At 41.9% G+C, this 19419-nt stretch overlaps 1 protein-coding gene and 1 pseudogene across 1 annotated transcript in view; one reads left to right on the forward strand and one right to left on the reverse strand.

The window, feature by feature from the left end:
• NKAIN2 (sodium/potassium transporting ATPase interacting 2) overlaps window positions 1-19419 on the forward strand; it is a 460737-nt gene that overhangs the window by 386657 nt on the left and 54661 nt on the right. The gene's annotated exons all lie outside the window — the stretch shown is intronic.
• LOC132591851 (lysine-specific demethylase 5B-like) lies at window positions 3997-5320 on the reverse strand (annotated as a pseudogene).

Raw genomic sequence — 19419 nt, forward strand, 5'->3', positions numbered from 1 at the left:
GTTTTGATGTTTACTTTCTTAAAAAATGCTGTAATGAGGTTGTCCACGATACTTCTGCAGTTCAGCCTAAATGATGAAGAACTTACTACTGAAGTATTAAAAAACTGGAAGTACCTGAGCTTATTTTTGAAGGATGGATTGATTTAACATTTAAGAGCTATCTCATTGATACAAAGCTCACAGTGGTTGGCTACTCTGTTTCCATCCCAAGATTTAACAATGTTGCTGAAATGTTTTGCATGGGTGCTTATTTCCCTCTAGTCAAACTCCAGTCTATCATTCTCTTAGTTTACAGTGTGGTACCTCTACTTATGAGCACCTCTGGTTATGTATCCTTCGGGATACACACACGGCAAACCCAGAGCTATTTTTCCGGGTTTCAACGCAGTTCTACTGCGCTGTGCACATGCGCAGAACAGGCACCTCCAGTTGCGAAAACCTCAGGATCCAACTGGAGCTCAAGAATGGATCCCGTCCGCAACCAGAGATACCACTGTATTTCAAAAATGTTCATCCTGCTTCCCAGTCAGTGGAAGTCTTATAAAGAGGCACCCACGACCATAAAAAATATGGTATATAGATTTAGAAATCCATTCCATACAACTAAAAGATGTATAGACATAAAACCACAAGATACACTGGTAATCATAAAAATATCATTATCCTAAAGTCCTATGATTCCACTGTTCCCTCATCTCCTCTTGCAGCTTCCCAGGGGTATCTGATTGGCCATTGTGAGAAGAGGGTGCTAGATGGGATTTGGTATGATCCAGTAGGGCTATTCTTAGAATTTGCCATTTTTTATTCTGTGCTAAATCCTGTTACTCACCTGATAATAAATCAACAGTCTAGGAATTGTGCCATGCTAAAATAATATAAGAGCCCAGCAGGAAGTGGCTGGAGGAATTCAAGCACAGCCAGCCAGCATAACTGGCCCTGCCTTGCACAGGATAGAGGTTCATGGACCAAAAGAGAGGCCTAGGCAACTGCAAGCTTGAATCAACAAATTAAAGTTCTACTCTATTTTTAAAGCACAGTGCAGGTTTATGCCATTGGATGAATGTATTAAACTTGGGGTAAAGACAAGATAAACCAATCAGAAGGAATGCTTTGTGTGATTAATGACTATGCCATATCTAATGGGGCACATGTTTAATAGTCTCCAAGGTTCTGACAAGTAAAATAGCAACTAATTGTGGTGCCTAAGAATTATTCAGTCCTCGAGGCCTAAACAAAAGTTTTCGTTCGAGTTGAGGAAGGGTGGAGGTGTTGAGAAAGTTTACTTATCTTCTTTTCTTCAAACCACACCAGCTGTCATAATACATATTTATTTTCTGAATTTTGCTTATTAATGGCTTATTTCACTTTAAGCTCTTTCAACCTACGCAGCAAGAAGCAGGCAAACACGGAGGTTTTTTGCAAGCAGACAACAAAGGAAAGCGCTGTACTTACAAATCTAATTTTCATCTAAGTACTGTAGATTGCAGCTCCCTGAGGCAAAGTCCTTGATATCAGAAAACCAATTTCTGGCAGATTGGAGGGGTTATTCCCCTTTGGTTTTCCAGCATCAGCGAGGAGATGGGAATAGAGGACCCATTCTCAGGAGGCTGGCAACTTCACAAAAGAAAAAACAGATGGGACCTGACAGGCTATTTCCAGGAGATGGAGTCTCTGAAGCAGGAAGCAGCGATGCCTGAGTGACTACTGGGAGGCCCCTGCTTTTAAACTGGGAGAGTCAAGGACTCTGATGAGATGACAGCAGGCAGCATGCATTGTCAGGCTTCCACCTGTCCCATGAACATTTACACTCCCCACCCCCTTCCTAATATATAATTTGCAGGTTGTCTTGTGAGTGCTGTATTGTTTAACCCTGATAACACCCTTAGCTGTACTCTGTGAATATTTGCTATTTATTTGTTTTTGCCGTTTTCCAGAATTTGAGGCTGCACTATGTAGGCATAGAACCTTCAGCTATTTCTATACTAAAATTATATCTCTGATTCCCTATTCTTCCCTATCTCTTTCCAATGAAAGAGCATGCAAGGATAAGAACACTGGGGTGTATTCTGTATTCAGAGTCCACCTCAGAATATCCTACATTCTGAGAGAAAATTATATTAGGCATCAGTTTTCCCTTCTCTCCAAATCCTTCTGAAATAAGCACTATTTCCCACTTCATCTTGGTATTTGAATTCGGGTTTTATTTCCTTCTTCAAAGTCATATGTCATCAACTTTCCTGAGCCAATTATGAAAAACATCTGCTGGCAAGATTTGTACAATGAAACCAATTTATCTACAGTTAAATTTTGTATTTTGAAATAATTTTGGAATTTTGTACATGACTACCATTAGCCTAGGGACGCGGGCGGCGTGGGTTAAACCACAGAGCCTAGGGCTTGCCGATCAGAAGGTCGGCGGTTCGAATCCCCATGACGGGGTGAGCTCCCTTTGCTCAGTCCCAGCTCCTGCCAACCTAGCAGTTCGAAAGCATGTCAAAGTGCAAGTAGATAAAGTGGGAAGTTAAACAGCATTTCTGTGTGCTGCTCTGGTTCACCAAAAGCGGCTTTGTCATGCTGGCCACATGACCTGGAAGCTGTACGCCAGCTCCCTCGGCCAATAACGCGAGATGAGTGCCGCAACCCCAGAGTCGGTCACGACTGGACCTAATGGTCAGGGGTCCCTTTACCTTTACCTTACCATTAGCCTAGGGCTTGCTAATCAGAAGGTCAGCAGTTCGAATCTCTGTGACGGGGTGAGCTCCCATTGTTCGGTCCCAGCTCCTGCCCACCTAGCAGTTCGAAAGCATGTCAAGTGCAAGTAGATAAATAGGTACCGCTCCAGCAGGAAGGTAAACAGCATTTCCGTGCTCTGCTCTGCTTTGCCAGAAGCGGCTTAGTCATGCTAGCCACATGACCTGGAAGCTGTCTGTGGACAAACCCTGGCTCCCTCGGCCTATAGAGCAAGATGAGTGCCACAACCCCAGAGTCATCTGCAACTGGACCTAATGGTCAGGGGTCCCTTTATCTTACCTACCATTAACTCTCAACAAGTTGTTTAGAGTCCAGTTGACCCCAGCTTGCTCAGTTATCTTTTCCCAGAGACCACTGAGGGGGGAAATATGCCCAGTTGTGAAGATACTTGATCTCAGCCCCTTATATTGTTGGCTGTGAGCTGCTGCTGTTGCTGCTGCATCTAAGGAAACTGATAAGCAAATTCTTGGCTGTGATTAAGTCTAAGATGATGAGGGAGGGAGCAGGATTGGGTCACTTTTATGTCATGGGAAACTGATTATCAGTTTCCCATGACATAAATGCACAGAAACTTTCCAGCCATTTCCAAATCTGATAGCATGAGAGACTGGGTACTCCACTTCCCAGTCATCTTCTAAGTATGATCCAGTTTTGGCTGTAAAAGGACCCTGTGACTGTTAAGTCCAGTCAAAGGCGACGATGGGGTGTGGCACTCATCTCACTTCAGGGTGATGGAGCAGGCACTTGTCCACAGACAGCTTTCTAGGTCATGTGGCCAGTATGACTAAATCACTTCTGGTGCAACGGAACAGCGTGACAGAAACCAGAGCACATGGAAACGCCGTTTACCTTCCTGCCACAGTGGTACCTATTTATCTACTTGCACTGGTGTGCTTTCGAACTGCTAGGTGGGCAGGAGCTGGGACAGAGCAATGGGAGCTCACCCCATTGTGGGGATTCGAACCACCAACCTTCTGATTTGCAAGCCCAAGAGGCTCAGTGGTTTAGACCACAGTGCCACCTGCACCCCTGTTTTGGCTCAGTGTACATCCTTTGGGAACCACCTTTTTCTTGTGGTAAGTTTTTTAACAGACATTGTCCCCTTGACTAACACTGCATAGCAAGAACACAATTTGATAGCTGACCAAAAACTGTGGAACTCCATTCCCCTAATAATATCTGAGCCTGTACAACTTCAATAGCTCTGCAGGGCCTTCTTGTTTGGTACTGCTCATATACAGTATTTTATGGATTACAAGAACAGTAGACTGCAGACACTGCAGTTTTACACTTTATGCACTGTAGTTCATCACCGGGCAATATTTACGAATTCACTGAATCAGTAACCCCCAGTTTACACACATCCTCCCGTAAAGCCTTTTCATCTTCAATCAGTTATGTCTTTCTCAACAGTACGTAGATGCTACCACTACATCAAGAGTCTCTGCTTTGGCAGCCATTCTGCATATCATATCATGAGAAAACAAACATTAGTGGTGTAATAAGTGATAGTGCTCCACATATTGACGTCCCAATGGCAACCAGTCAACAGGGCAGAAATTAACAGCTTCAGCAGAGTTGAAACCTTGGTTAAAGCCACTATGATAGGCTCTTGGAAATGTAATCACAAATTTACCAGCACACTGGTAGGTACAGTAAATAGGCCCACCATGAGACATTAATGTATTGGGATTCATAATTGTAACCAGCTGATGTAAAAGGTCTGGCTGAGATTCAAATAGCTCTGGAGCCAACTTCTTCATTACATCTTCCAGTTGTTCAGCTGCATATCCTGGGGCTCCATACCATATTTTAGGCTCCCCCCAATGCAGATAGATGATAGAATAGCTCCAGTGATCCTCAATATGCCAGTGAAATGAGGAAAAACAAATCCCTATGTGTAGCCAAGGCAACTTCATTCCACATATATCTGCAGTGATGTGAGCAAGTACAGATTGTTCCATCACAGGCATATGCAGATTCCATCCACTATCAATATACTCCTCTTCTTCTGGTTTTACCGTAATTTGATTTTCCCACCTCTCACAGGAAACTCACTGCAAACTCCTTTGAAGCAATATCAGCACCATATTCTACTATAACATCCTCTTCAATTGTGCTAACATGACGCCAAAACTCTTTCTCAACCAATTCTGTAGGAACCACATGCACTGGCATATTAAAATAATCTGACTTGCAGGCACCTGCCATTTCTCCAAATGTGCGAAGTGTGCAGTCTCGTGCTGCCTGTTCCAAACCAAATACTTCTTGTGGTTTATTACATCCCCAGTCCCCCTCGGGGAATATCACAAAGAGGTGGTATTAAGCAAAAGGTATGGTAACTGTCATCACAGCCATCTCATAGGAGCAGACTATCCCCATCATTACCACTGCCGCACAACAGACAAACATACAAATCCACAGCATTAAAGCTTTTCTTAGAACATCCCTTTGGTTGTTCTCTTTCTGTTTCCCAGATGGCTTGCGTTTTTTCAACCATTTCCCATTTCACTAGGCTATGAGACTCTTTATCACTGCCAGGCTCAAGCTTTGGAGGGGTGGTTCCCATTCTATGTCTCAGATTGTGAGTTTTTGTTTCTATAAAGGTAAAGGTAAAGGGACCCCTGACCATTAGGTCCAGTCGCGGACGACTCTGGGGTTGCGGTGCTCATCTTGCTTTACTGGCCGAGGGAGCCGGTGTACAGCTTCCGGGTCATGTGGCCTGGCCAGCATGACTAAGCTGCTTCTCGCGAACCAGAGCAGCGGATGGAAATGCTGTTTACCTTCCTGCCAGAGCAGTACCTATTTATCTACTTGCACTTTGATGTACTTTTGAACTGCTAGCTTGGCAGGAGCTGGGACCGAGCAATGGGAGCTCACCCCGCCGCGGGGATTCGAACCGCCGACCTTCTGATCAGCAAGCCCTAGGCTCTGTGGTTTAGACCACAGTGCCACCTACGTCCCCTTTTTGTTTCTGTAGCTTCCTCCAAATCAGTTTTAATATTAGGCGCCTCTGCTCTCATGCATTTTGCTCGATGAGCAGGTGGACAAGTTTCAGACAGCTGAACAGGCTTGTCTTTCAGGAATATAATGGGGTTTTTATTCCTTGTCCTTTGTGCTGCTGGTGGTATCTGGCTTCTGAAGACACTTTTCCAGAACTGCATCATCCACTAAACTCATCAATTTGGAACAAATGTCTGGCGCCATCAGACTAGCTCCAGTCTAAAATAAGTTGTAAGGGTAAAGAATGTGCTCATAATGAGCACAAATATGTGAGCCCACAGCTTTGCCAGGAACAAACCCCTTCTTGGTAGCTATTTTAGTCCATTTTCTGTCCTCACACACCAAGTCAAATCCACCTTCTTCTGCAACCAGCCTATTAAACTGGAATAAATCCAAGATCTTTCTTTCTACATGTGGAATTTTCAGTGTGCATCACTGAAGTTCCCAAAACTTTGCAATGTGGTATTTTACGTTTCCAAGTGTCTTGTACTACTTCTTTTACTATTGTCCTCTCATTTGTGTTATTACCTGGGTAAGAAGCTGCTGGAATGTAATAAATAAGAAAAATGTGTGGGCAGCTTCTTGAGAGTGGAGAGCACAAACTGTTTGACCTTTGCTTGTAACATTGATTGATAGGCTAGAAGCAATTGAACCAACTTGCTATTTTTCATCGCATCTTTTTTCTCACTTGAGCTGCCCATCTTTATTTCGTCTTCATTAGTCTTAGAGTGGCTTGTACAACTGGCACTTGATTTAGACATGTTCACCAGCACAAAGTTTGCAAACCTCTGAAACAAGTGATTGTAACCAAGCTAGACATATCAGCCGTGAAGCTAGTGTAAGGTTCTAAATCAAGACTTTTTAATGTGCTTTTCTGGCAAGAGATTTTTCTTTTCCTACATTAAGCAAATATTAATCCCTTAACACTTAATCCCTTAAATTTGGCTCTGTGTTATACTCACAATCATAGGGCAAAAGAGCAAGGTGGAGGACTGCTGGAACGTAAGTGGAGAAAAGCTCCAAATAAGTATAGCCAAACACTGGTGAGTGTGCATTTTCAAGCATACTTAGTGGCAGTGAAGGCAGCAAAGAAGGCATACTTTGCTACCTCCATTGCATCCTCAGTATGCCACCCTGCACAACTTTACCAGGTAGCAGGGCCCTTTGCATATTGGCCTGAAAGAGGTGGTAGAACAGACAGAAGTTTGCTGTGACTTGTTTGCTAAGCATTTTGAGAATAAAATCGCTTGCGTACCTGGGACCTTGACACTGTTGCTATAGCAGTTGAATCTTGAGAGGTGTCCAGAGCACTGTCTAATTCTGTTTTGTTGGATGGATTTCAGCTGTTGAGGCTCAGGTGTGTGGACAAGGTGCTTGGACCCTTGACATAAAATCCAGCAGGGAAGAGACAGCTGCCTGGGCCAGGGAGGTGGTCAATACCTCTTTACAAGAGCGGGTGTTTCCTGCCTGTTTGAAGGTGGCAGTAATGAGACTGCTTCTTAAGAAAACATCCCTAGATTCTGAGAACCTAAGTAATTACCAGCCAGTTGCACTGTTAGTGGGTGGTTTCCTAGACTGGATGGATGGGAGACTGCCTGCTCTTGAGGGAGTTACACTGCCTTTTAAAGGGGTGTTCTTGGATCCATTACTGTCACTTGAGGCCCAGGTGGCCTCAGTGGCTCAGGGTATCTTTTGTCAGCTTTGGTTGGTGGCCCAGCTATGCCCCTATCTGTAACTTCTGTGGCCTGCACTCTGGTAACATCTAGGTTGGATTTCTGCAATGCATTATACATGTGGCTGCCTCTGAAGACGGATTGGAGGCTTCAGCTGGCCAGATTGCTCACCAGTACAAAATAATTTGAGCATATAAAACCAATCCTAACCCAACTGCACTGGCTGCCATTAAGTTTCCGGGCCCAATTCAAAGTGTTGGTGTTTTACCTATAAAGCCTTACACAGCTCAGGACCTCAATACCTTAAGGACCACCTCTCTCCATACAAACTAACCTGAACCCTGCACTTGTCATCCGAGGCCCTTTTCTATGTCCCTACTCAGAGAGGTTCGAAGGGTGGCGACATGAGACATCTCTATGGTGGCTCCCCATCTGTGGAATGTTCTCCCCAGAGAGGTTCATCTGACACCATCATTTGATGTCTTATGCACCAAGCAAAAACATTCTTCTTTACCAAGGCCCTCAGCCTTGGTATCTATGGCCTGTTAAATTGGGGAGGGGGGCTGTTATTATGATTATTTTATTATGTTGTCTATTATTATTCTGTCTGTAATTATTATGCTCCATAAAATATGTTTTTAATGCTGTACACTGCCCTGGGATCATATGATAAGGGGTGGGATATTAATCAAGTAAATAAAGGTAAAGGGACCCCTGACCATTAGGTCCAGTCGTGACCGACTCTGGGGTTGCGCGCTCATCTCACATTATTGGCCGAGGGAGCCGGCGTATAGCTTCCAGTTCATGTGGCCAGCATGACAAAGCTGCTTCTGGCAAACCAGAAATAAATAATAAATAACAATAAGATAGAGAGTATATACACACTAGGAATGAGGAAGAAATTCAATTCACATTTAAATAGAAACCTAAATAATTCTCACTTTCAAAACAGCAGAGAGATTAAAACACAACCAGTCTTCAACATTCACACTACTCTGAAATTTGCAGTGCAGTTCTCCAGTCAAGCAATGTATTTCAAAAAATGCATATACTGGAGTAAAGTGTCCATAAAAGTGTGTTTTAGTAGTTAAAATAACACAAAAATATATTATTTTATGTAGGAATTGCTTTGCAAAAATGTGTATATTGGGCAAAATTGTATGCAAGCATGTTTATATTAGGAGAAATTCAATTAAAATGTTGATAGAGTTTCATGAGGACTTTTTTTAAAAAAAATGACAAACTGACCTGAAAATTTGGAGGGCTAAATTTAAGTTTGAAAAAAAATGACAAACTGAGAGAAACTAAAATTGACAAATTCACCCATCCCTAAAACACACACACACACACACACATTCCAACACTGATCAAAGTCTTGCCTTATATGGAAACCAACTCTAAAGTTTTGTGTTGTAATGCTTGAATAATTTTTTAACATCTTCAGATTCAGATGGCTCTCCAGAGAACTAGCCCATATCTTCGTATAAAAAACAACCCACCTGCTTTTCTATAGTGCTCTAAGGCTTTCAGAAGAAAATTAATCGTGTAAAAAATATGAAAAAGGAGCCAGTCACAGCCTGTCTCCTCCCAGGGTCCATCATCAGCCAGCACCATTTCACTTCCAGGGAGGGTGAGACACATTCTGTCGGCCAGCTGAAACCAATTTTATTATATCATGTTAGCCAACTTCGGTTTTTCTTTCAAAAAGGGCAGGATATAAAAATGAAAAATATGAATTAAAGATGGTGATTAAAAAATGGAGTCAGATATCCTTCCTGTCCAAGTAGCTGCCTGTAGGGATGCAACTACATCATCTAGAAAGAAGAATGCAGTAAGAAAAAGAAACCCAGACATAGCCTTATGAATCACAGCATCTTTTGCCAAGTGATATTGTCACCTTGATCAAATCATTTAACTCTCACTTGTCCCCAATTTTATATGCACTTCAGTAGGCCCATCAATTGGTATATTTTTTAATGTTAAGAATTTGCCTGTTGGGTTGAAGAGGTGAAGCCGAAGTGAATCCTTTATCCCGTTTGCTGCCCTCCTAGAGCCACTGTTAGCAACCCAATGACTAACCAGATTTATACCGATATTTTAGGTCTTAATTAACCTATGTAGAACTTACAGGCAGTTAGATTGTCAAGGAATATGAAAGCAGTGTGGATCCAAAAGGGCAAGTATAATATATTGCAATGTGAGGATGTCTAGTTCCTTCTGTTATCAAGACCATGGTGGTTTAGATAAGCTGTAAGCCAGAAGCAGGTCATTAACTACCAGATTGAAATTCTGTGGACAAGGATTTTCTCATGTTCTTCCTTAGATATTGACAAGCCAGGCAATGTGCTATTTCACTGCAATAACACTGACCATGTGAAAAAGAAATATATGCTTGTGTGCATTCAGTGGATGCCTGGTATCAAGTTCTTCAGGGTTTGTTCCTTAATGTGTGCTCCATTTATCACTTTTTTTAAAAAAAAAATACCAATTTAGTACCATAATATGAATGTATAATTGAATTTGCCAGCCTGACAAGTAACTTTTTTCAGTAGGGTTATGAAGGCAGCCAATCTGCCATCGGCAGCAAGCCACAGCTATATCTTGGATTTGTACTGTTTAAATATTCGTGCCTTGCAAATAATAGAATAAACACTCCTTCTACCACCACCCCTTTATTCCCCTCCAAGCCCTCAAGACAAATATTAATAATACAAGAGATTGTGGGAAGATGAATAAAGCATAATTTGAGCTAAAAGCCTACAGATGGCAAAGAAATGGAAAAAGCTAAGTGAGGTGGAAGAGAAATGTGTAATTGAGCAACACCAGCACCATATGTCAGATGCTGCCATAAAACAAGACAGCAAAAGGAAACCTTTGCCTTTGCTCTGTGGAAAACACCAAAATGAGTGCTTGGGTGAATGTCTTTCTAACTCTGATGCATTAATCTCATCAGGGAGATCTTACCTGATCTTGCATTTGACAAGTTAGTATCTCTTTTTATATAGAGAGTGACAGTCCGTTGGTCTTCTTTTCCTTTCTTGATAAGACGGGAGAGCCATTCAAATTTAGCTGTAGCCAAAGTGATGAAAGTGAATTAGGCTGAAAGCACACACATCTCCCGTTAGATGTCCTGGAGAGCTGCTTCCTTCAAAGCCCCCTCAAAATGTTTGAATTGTTTCCTCTTGCATATTTCTAAGCCGTTTGTCAGAGAGGATTTCAAAAGATGGGGAATGATCTGCCAGTCTGTCTGTCTAGTCTGTGATTGTGTGCATTGCTTCCCAAGGAAGATCAAAGAAAATGCTAGCTTTTCCGGAAAATATCACTTTGAAAAATAAATAGAAGAATGTGATACTGTGGCCTTAGTTCTGCATGTATGAATAGGGAGATTTCTCATGGGCAACCACACAGCTGAAGTTTCATTATAAAACTCTGGTGCTGAAGTTCTGCTCACATACAATATTTCTATTACCAAATGGATAAAATCACTAGTCTTGCTTGAATTAAGATCAGATAATTTATGGAGTCATTCCACTTGACACAGATGAAGCACAGAGAAAGAGAAAGAGAATGGTAAGTACATGTAATGATGATTGCTTATGATTGTTTCATGGCATGAACCTTTGCCTGGCCCTCATTTTCTCAATAAGAAACTAATGTGATGCTAAATATTGGTCAGAGGCTGACTTAAATGCATCAAATTAACTCCAAGTTCCTGCTTGGCATGCAAGTTTGTCCCTTGAAAGTTTCTGTAGGCTGACTACAGATTTCTTGTTTACCTCAGAGATGGGGTGGATGAAAGTCAAAGCTCGTTGGTGGTCTGTGTTGAAGTGAAATTTGGAAGGCCACTCACAGCAAAGCTTTGGAATGGACCATGGCTTGCACCATTAGTCTGGCACAGTGGTGGATGCTTAGCATCCTACGGGGTATGGCTTCTTACTGGATTTGCTTGAGCATCATCACAAATAAGCCTCCTTTCTCATTAGGATGTTTGCATATTATGATGCCACCATCCCAGCAATCCACCTGAAGCATCTATTATGCCTGCATCTCCAGACCAGCTCACCATGAGTAAAGTATAACAATGCAAGGGCTGTGTCCCTGCTTGCTGTACCAGCCAATCCTCCTTCCCTCCTTGCAGGGTTCCCAGCATCCACTGCCGCTGAAATTTTAAATGCAGGCTTCTAGCTCACACTTCCCCCAGTAGTAGGGTGAGACAGGAAAGAGGAAAATAAGCTTCTTTCTCCCCTTTGTTTCCCCCACTACCATCACTGCTGCAGGAAGGGAGACAAGAAACTTTTAGCATGCAGGCTTTTTCTCTTCCTACAGCCGGCATCCCCAAACTCGGCCCTCCAGCAGTTTTGGGACTACAACTCCCTTCATCCCTGACCACTGGTCCTGTTAACTAGGGATGGTGGGAGTTGTAGTCCCAAAACATCTGGAGGGCCGAGTTTGGGGGATGCCTGCCCTACAGCAACAGTTGGGGCAGCAGCAAGGAGGGTGAGGTAACACAATGAGGAAAATAGCAGCATGGAGAGTGCAGGAAGGCTTGCAAAGCCTGTCCCACAGCAGTCTTTTCAACAGCGAAGGCTGAAAGAACAGCACAGGGGGGCTTGGGCCTTCTTCTTTCCATCTCATGCCACTGCCACTGCTGCAGATCATGAGGCCGGCCAGATGGCACTTCAGGGTGCCTTTCTCCTCCCTCATTGCTCCTCCTGCTATTCTTCATGATGATCGGTAGTGGTGGTAGCAGGGGATTCTGAGGTCAGGTGTAGAGGAGGAAAGTGAGCAATAGCACCACCAGCTGGCCTAAAGATCTGGATCTGACAGTCAAGGGCTCCAAGTCTGGCAGGCAGAAGAGGCAGAGGAGTTGGCCACAGTTCATTCTGACTTTTCCTCTGCAGCAAGCCTGGGCTGCCACCTCTCATCACGCTGTAGTTCAAAGCACCACCTATTGGCAACCATGCAAACTACTGCATGACAACAGTGCAATGCAAATGTTTATTATATAGTGTATTTTATAACTAAATTAAAGTACAGAATAGTCACCAGCTAATTAAGCATATATTCATAGTATCTCTGAATATGTCACACATAATAAAGATAGTATGCCTTACACATTCCACTAAATGCTTCAAAGTTGTAATATTTTTTCTCTTTCATCTCCATTAAGCAATTAAAAAGAGAAATTGCATTTTAATTCCTTTATGTTTATTTAATGGTTCTTTCGGAATAATTGGTGCAGTTGGTACTACAGATTAATGGCAAAGCAGGAGGGAATGAAAAAGGATGGCATATTTTCAAGTTTATTCTCAATGGGGGGGGGAAGTCTAGGAAGAAATTAAGCATACAAGCAGTCTTTTTACTGTTTACTTTTGAAACTTTTTGTCCTAAATTACAAACTCTATGGAAGTGAACCATTATTATATTTTACCAGGTTTAAAGTAACAGTGTGGTGAAAGTGACATACCGGGGGGCGTGGGGCAGAGTGAGAGAGAGTGAGTGAGTGAGAGAGAGAGAGACAAAGTTCATTTTATGAGTAAGTGAAGCTATACTTAAGTGTCAGAGCTTCAATTAACAAGATCTGGGAAATAACCACTTCAAGTTAAGATCTAAAATGCATGGCTCAGGCTGATTTTGCTTCAATGAAATTACTTTTAAAAGTGTGTATGATCAGACTTTTAACAGGCAGGGAACTGGGCTTATTTCCAAATTGCAACTTTAAGATTTATTGTATTTTTACCCTCCTCTATTTAGCCCAAGCTTTGCTGGCTGGCTGCAATTAATACAGATGTTATGGTTTTTGATTTGCATTGCTACAGCATATGAACTCAATTACTTTTCATTTGTAGCCCTGAAAATGGCATAAACCCCCTTTGTGATGAAGTTTTTCACTGCATTGGTAGAAGTTACTGAACCATGGAACCAGGCAGATATCAAGTGAGCCACAGAGAGTACCTTCCTTTTGTTTCTGTTTAATATACTTTGCTTCCCTTATGTGATTCTGCTATGGCAAGAGGTCACTGATGCAAGTGCTGCAGCTGATTTTTAAATGGCTCATTATAAGATTTTCTCATGGGGAAAAATAAGACGATGTCTAATTTTTGAATGCTATGACAAGGATAACTAAATCCATGCATAAAAATGCACAGGTCAAGATTTTCTTCCCATATTATCTTTAAGAAAGCTTTGCTAATGAGTGCCAATTTTTACTAGTCTGCTTTCCCTCCTCCTGCTCTGCAGATCTAATAAGCCCCTTTTTCAGATGCTATGGCAATCCCCTCAGATTACTTGGTTTCTGAGCTGTAGTTAAGGTAATCAGCAGTAGTCAGAGAGGAGGGCTGGCGCCACCCATGTGGCCTCACGGTTTACCAGAAGAGAGCGAAAAAGGTGGCAAGGAGGTTGGTGCTGTGTTGGCATATTGGGGGAACTAATCCATCATTCTTTCTAAAGTACCTGCATAGAGCTAACCTCCCTGTCTCCTCATTTCTCTACCTCTTGGTACCTCTCAGCAACTCTACTTCTGAGAAGCTAGGTGTGTGGAGGTAGCTGTCCTCACCTACCACTCCTACTGGTAACCTCCAGGAACAAAAACAGTTTCAAGTAGTGCTATGGCAGCTCAGGACTTCATGGCCTCCATTACAACCATGGGGTTCACTCCAGGTGTTTTTGGAATACAACTCCCATCATCCCTAGCTAACAGGACCAGTGGTCAGGGATGATGGGAAATGTAGTCCCAAAACAGCTGGAGGGCCGAGTTTAGCCATCACTGACTTAAAGCATCAAAAGTCCTGACTATAAATAGTTTTGGGTGCCACTTTCCTTTTTTTGTTTCAGGCTTGTGGCTTAAGTCATTTTCATTATGTTCTAACTGTTATGAATGTAAAATATGACAATGATTTCTAATGATTTTGCTTATTGAGTACTTTATTTTATTCGTAAACCATTTTGGTGAAGAGAGAAACATTTTAAAAATTAAATAAACCTCCAACTCCCAACAACCCCAGGCTGCATGTTCAACAATTAGGTCAGGGATTATAGCATTCGGGAGTCTAACAACGGATGCTTTCAGAATATCACTGTTTTCAAGGAGGATTCAGTAGCATACCAGGAAATGCAGACTGAACAATTAAAGCTGATTTGGAGCTCCTATGAAACAAAACTGCTTTCCCAAATGATCAGACTTTTGTGATATGGAAAGCAATGGGGAAATGCACTGGAAAGGGTGTGATAACAGCTGCTTGATGCAATGACACCTGATCTCTCTGCAAACAAATAATAGTGAATGTTCATTAAATAGTCAGTGCTGTGTAATCCCCCTGCAAACAAATCAGGATGGATGCTCTTTGAACAGGTCATCTGGAAGTGACCAACATCTGGAGAGCCACAAGTTTTTCATCCCTGCCCAGAGACATGTTCCCCATCACCCCCTAAGTGACAAATCTCTTCTGTTTTGAGCCTAATCAGTGTCCTTTTTGTGTTCAAAAAGATACATTTGACTGAGATTCATCCAAAGATAATTATTGTAAAATATCCTAGTTTGTAACTGTCTGCAAATCCTTTGACATAATTTAATCTCTGGATGGGGTGAAACATATCATCAGTTTCTAACACTGTCTCCTTTCCCCTCTAATACAAGGTTATTTTCTTTCTTTTCCTTTAGTTAGGGCAGAGGTCAATTATCACTCAGTCCAACAATAAATGGACTTCTGTCTCATTCTCATTGGTGAAAGTGAAGCCTAGCAAGAGCATCCACCACAGTTCAGATGCAGTTCAAATCATGACCTACAGAAGGCTTATTTTTAACCACCCAGCTATAATTTCTCCTGTCATTCAAATTGCTCAAACTATAAAGCACATGAATTGTGGGAACTTAAAGTCACAATAACACTGTTATACTTAACATTTATCTAATAATAGTGCCATTTTTTGTTGCTGGAAAAAATGGTTTAGGAGAAAATAAAGCTGGACAACAGCCTGTGAACACAGCTGCCAAGCAAGGAAGCAAATCAACTAATCACATCAACACTTAAACCAATGATAGCTGTTTTACAATAGAGGAAAATTGAATCAGACACATCAAACACCTGGCACAGTAGGGCACTTGCTAGCCCCATAGAGATTTGTGTTCATGGTGGAATAAATTTCACCATCATTACTGGCAAGGATTTATGATCATAGGATTTAATTGTTGTTGCTTGGATTAGAATGGTCTGTACTGACAGAACATACATTAGTGGTCTTCTCACCTATAAGCAACCAGATCTGCTAGGTAGAATCACATGCATGAGAGTGTTCAGAACATTTCACAAGACTTACTTCAGCAGTTCTTACAACAGGCCTGCTGATGTGTGGCATTCCAGGCCAGATACAGCTCACTATCATACATGGCTGCTCACATAGTGCTCAAGGACTCACATGATGTTCCTGCCTGTTTTGGACAGTAAAAGCAGCAGTGAGCTGTCAAATGCTTGGTAGGCCACAATACGAAACAAAGGCATCCTTTAGCTCGGTGTCTTACAAGCTGTGCAGCCTGCCTTATAGCATCTCCATAAGGAACTGCAGTATTATTGCCTCTTTGTTACAGATATCAGGGACTGAGAGTGAGAGATAAACCACCATGTGGGATTGTGCCAAGAAAAATATTTGGACAAAGGCTCCCATACGGACAAAAGCACCAGGAGTTGTTCTGGCCACGCTGCCTCCTCACACACCATAGTTTGTGATTTTGCCACATCCACCCATTTACAAGGAAGTTGCTCAGGACGGAACAGATTTTCATGAGACTAACATTTTTAATTTCATTTTTTGTTCTCAAAATAGTATATAATGAAATAGAAGAAAGGCAAAGGAGCCCAAGGAAACATATGAAGCCATTCATGTTGTATATTATAAAAGGAAAATGACCAGCATTAAACCCTAGGACTATGGAATTTGATCCACATTCTGCAGGAAAGAACCATGGCCCTGTTTTATTTGTGGAGGCTCCGTAGTGCCTCCCTGCTGCACAAAATGCACCCGGGGCTAAACTCTGGCATTCAAGACAGGCTCTTGGGCAACGATCTGATGTTCCCTGGTACATACTAAAGCTTACAAAGCAGTAATTGTGTTGATACAACTGCCTGTAATGTCAAAGAACCATATGTGCAGTGCCAAACATCACATTTATGATATTTCTGTGGTGCATTGGCTAGTGCTTGTCTTCTGGAAAGCACCAAAAGTGTGGGATCAGTATGCAACTTTGTTCAATTATAACCCTGGTCAACTATGCTCTGAATAGATCAATGACAAGATTTACAAATGTTACGAAAGCATGACATGAACTTATTTTATTATTGCATTATATCAATAAGACTGTTCCTGCAAGCTCAACTAGGTGAAGAACCAAACCTTGTGCTCATTTTAAGAATGGCATGAACCTTGTGGGAATTCTCAATTATGTATAGCAGGCATCCCCAAACTCTGCCCTTTAGATGTTTTGGGACTACAACTCCCATCATCCCTAGCTAACAGGACCAGTGGTCAGGGATGACCAGGCTGCATTTCTCAAAATACTGTGCATGACAGCCTAACAGCGCAATCTTAAAATTCGCAAAACCAGCAGATAAATGCAGGAGACTGTATTGAGGGCGAGTTAGTACTGAGCCACATGAAATGTGAACTATAGGCGGTCAGGCATAAAGCTGAAGCACTACTGATCTTTCTTAGGGGTTTGCAAAACAAAATGCACAAGTTTATAGGTGCAAGCAGCTGGGGATTTTCACTCCAAATGTTAATCTCCAAACTGCCTTGATCCATTTGAAAGAGTAATAGTGAGAAGGCAAATGAAATTCAATATAAAGTGATGTGTATTGGAGCAAAACACCCCAAATTCACAGACACACTGATGGGATCTGAGCTGGCTGATGCTCTCCAGGAAAGAGATATTGGAGTTGTGGTAATGATCAATGAAATCACAACTGAATGAGTAGTGGCAGTGGAAAATGCAAATTCCATATTAGGAATTATTGGGGGGGGGGGGAATTGAAAGTAAAATGACCAGAATCAAAATTTAGAGGTGTACAGTACATTGATTCTGTGTGCGAAGCAAGTAGAAACAATCTGGGTGAGGTTTTCAAATGCCCAAGTCAGGCTGTGTCATTAACAAGTCAAATCAACAACTCCCTAAAGTCCCAAGTTTGCTCTATGTACTCAGGTGTCCAAAAGCACTCCATTTCCTTTTTTAAGTGAAACCAAACTGACTAAGGAAATGACCTGAATTTGAACAGGGATAGGCAGAGAAGTTGGGTTGGATCTTTCATTTGATGGACAGGCCTACAATAGGTTTTAATTACAGTGAATTATTTTCCCAGGATACTCCAATCACATTGATTTAGGGGCGAAAAGTTGAAGAAAACAAAAGTGTTTGCTTTTCACTTGGCTGTTGTTTTGCCTGGGACAGTAGGGTGTTTAGAAAGGCAGCAGATTATTAGTGTCCTTCCCAATCACCTGGTTCCTAACAAGCAATTAAAATACTCCCATTAATTTGTGTTCATTTCACTCTATTTATTTCTCCTCCCCACCCTTTCCACCCCGGATTCTGGTTTGTGTTGGTTTGGCTACTAGTTTTCAGACTTTTGGAGAGCTCAGTATAGAGTAATTCTATTTTCCTGTTCCTCAGATCCATTGTTGTGCTTTGCCTGTGATTTATTTTTCTTCCCAGTTTTAGTTCGCTTGCTAGAAGTTTCATTCTCTTCCATTCGGTTTTAGAGTACCTGCGATTTCAGTTAATTTTGTTTTTGCTCTCCAACAATACGAATATTTTTATTACAGTTTTCTACCTCTGGGCCTGGCACTTTCTCACCACTCAACTGAACTTGCTTGGCCCTTAAGTTAGTGCCCAGGGGCTCCATGTCACCAGTTTTTAGACTGATTGTTCAGAAAACACTAGCAAAGGTTAATTGAGTTCACTTCTACCCACCCCAAAATGGTGATGTTTGCCCTTGTGAGAGAACCACTGCACCTATCATTCCAAATTTGGCAGGCTCCATCCCCCGAAGGGGTGACCAATGCATGCAAATTACATCCAATTCTGGCAGAAAAATGAAAGCTAGATACTTTTTTCTTTAAAATAAAATAAAATAAAGGTTTATCATGCAAACTCTCCTGATTGGATCGGTTTGCAATTTGGCAGGCTTAGAACACACTGGAGGGGCTCTTTTGATTGAAATTTTCATCTACTTCTGTAGGGGGCAAACAATTCTTAAGGTTATAGCTGTTTTCAGATTCCCCATTACAGTCAATGAGGGAAAACAGAGCTTCAGGTTCAACAGATCTGATTTGGAGCCGATTAACATGTGGAATCAGAAAGAGCCTGAGTGGACTGGAAACAGTTTGGGTTGCTTCCCAATGCAGCAGATGCTCTTGGGGTGGGGGGACAACATGCCTTATGTCTGAGCTTCTCAGAGGCATCTATTTGCAAGATCCTTAAAGTTAGGGTGCTAGATTCCTTTTGTTTCAGCTTGGATTCACAGGATACATGGAGGCAAGTAAGTGTGCAAATGGCTCGTTGAACACACAAAGTGTTGTTTAGCATGTAACAGCAGAACAGATGGGTGTAACTTGTGAGGCAGTGATTTATAGTGATTTATGCCTATGACAAGTATTTCAAATGAGCTGGTGATATGGTGTGGATGGGGAGAGGATGACTTTTACATATACAGGAAGCAGATATGTGATTTTAAACAAAGATTGGGAGAGATCTGGTTGCTAGTTTATGCTCAGAATATCTGTGAGTAGTGTATATCGGATCTAATTCAAATGTCAGAAAAGTGCATCTTCTTGCAAATAAAGCTCATATTAAAAATGTACCACAGGGGTATGCAAAACTTTTGTTGTGTTTGAACTGGCCACAAGTCCTCATCATAGATGGCTGGTGAAAGCCTAGTTAATGGTGACAGATTATTGTTCTATTCTAGAATGAGTATTTTCTGTAGCCTTAAGTAGTATTCATCAT

This window comes from Zootoca vivipara, chromosome 3, assembly GCF_963506605.1.
Source record: "Zootoca vivipara chromosome 3, rZooViv1.1, whole genome shotgun sequence".
Taxonomy (NCBI): Eukaryota; Metazoa; Chordata; class Lepidosauria; order Squamata; family Lacertidae; genus Zootoca; species Zootoca vivipara.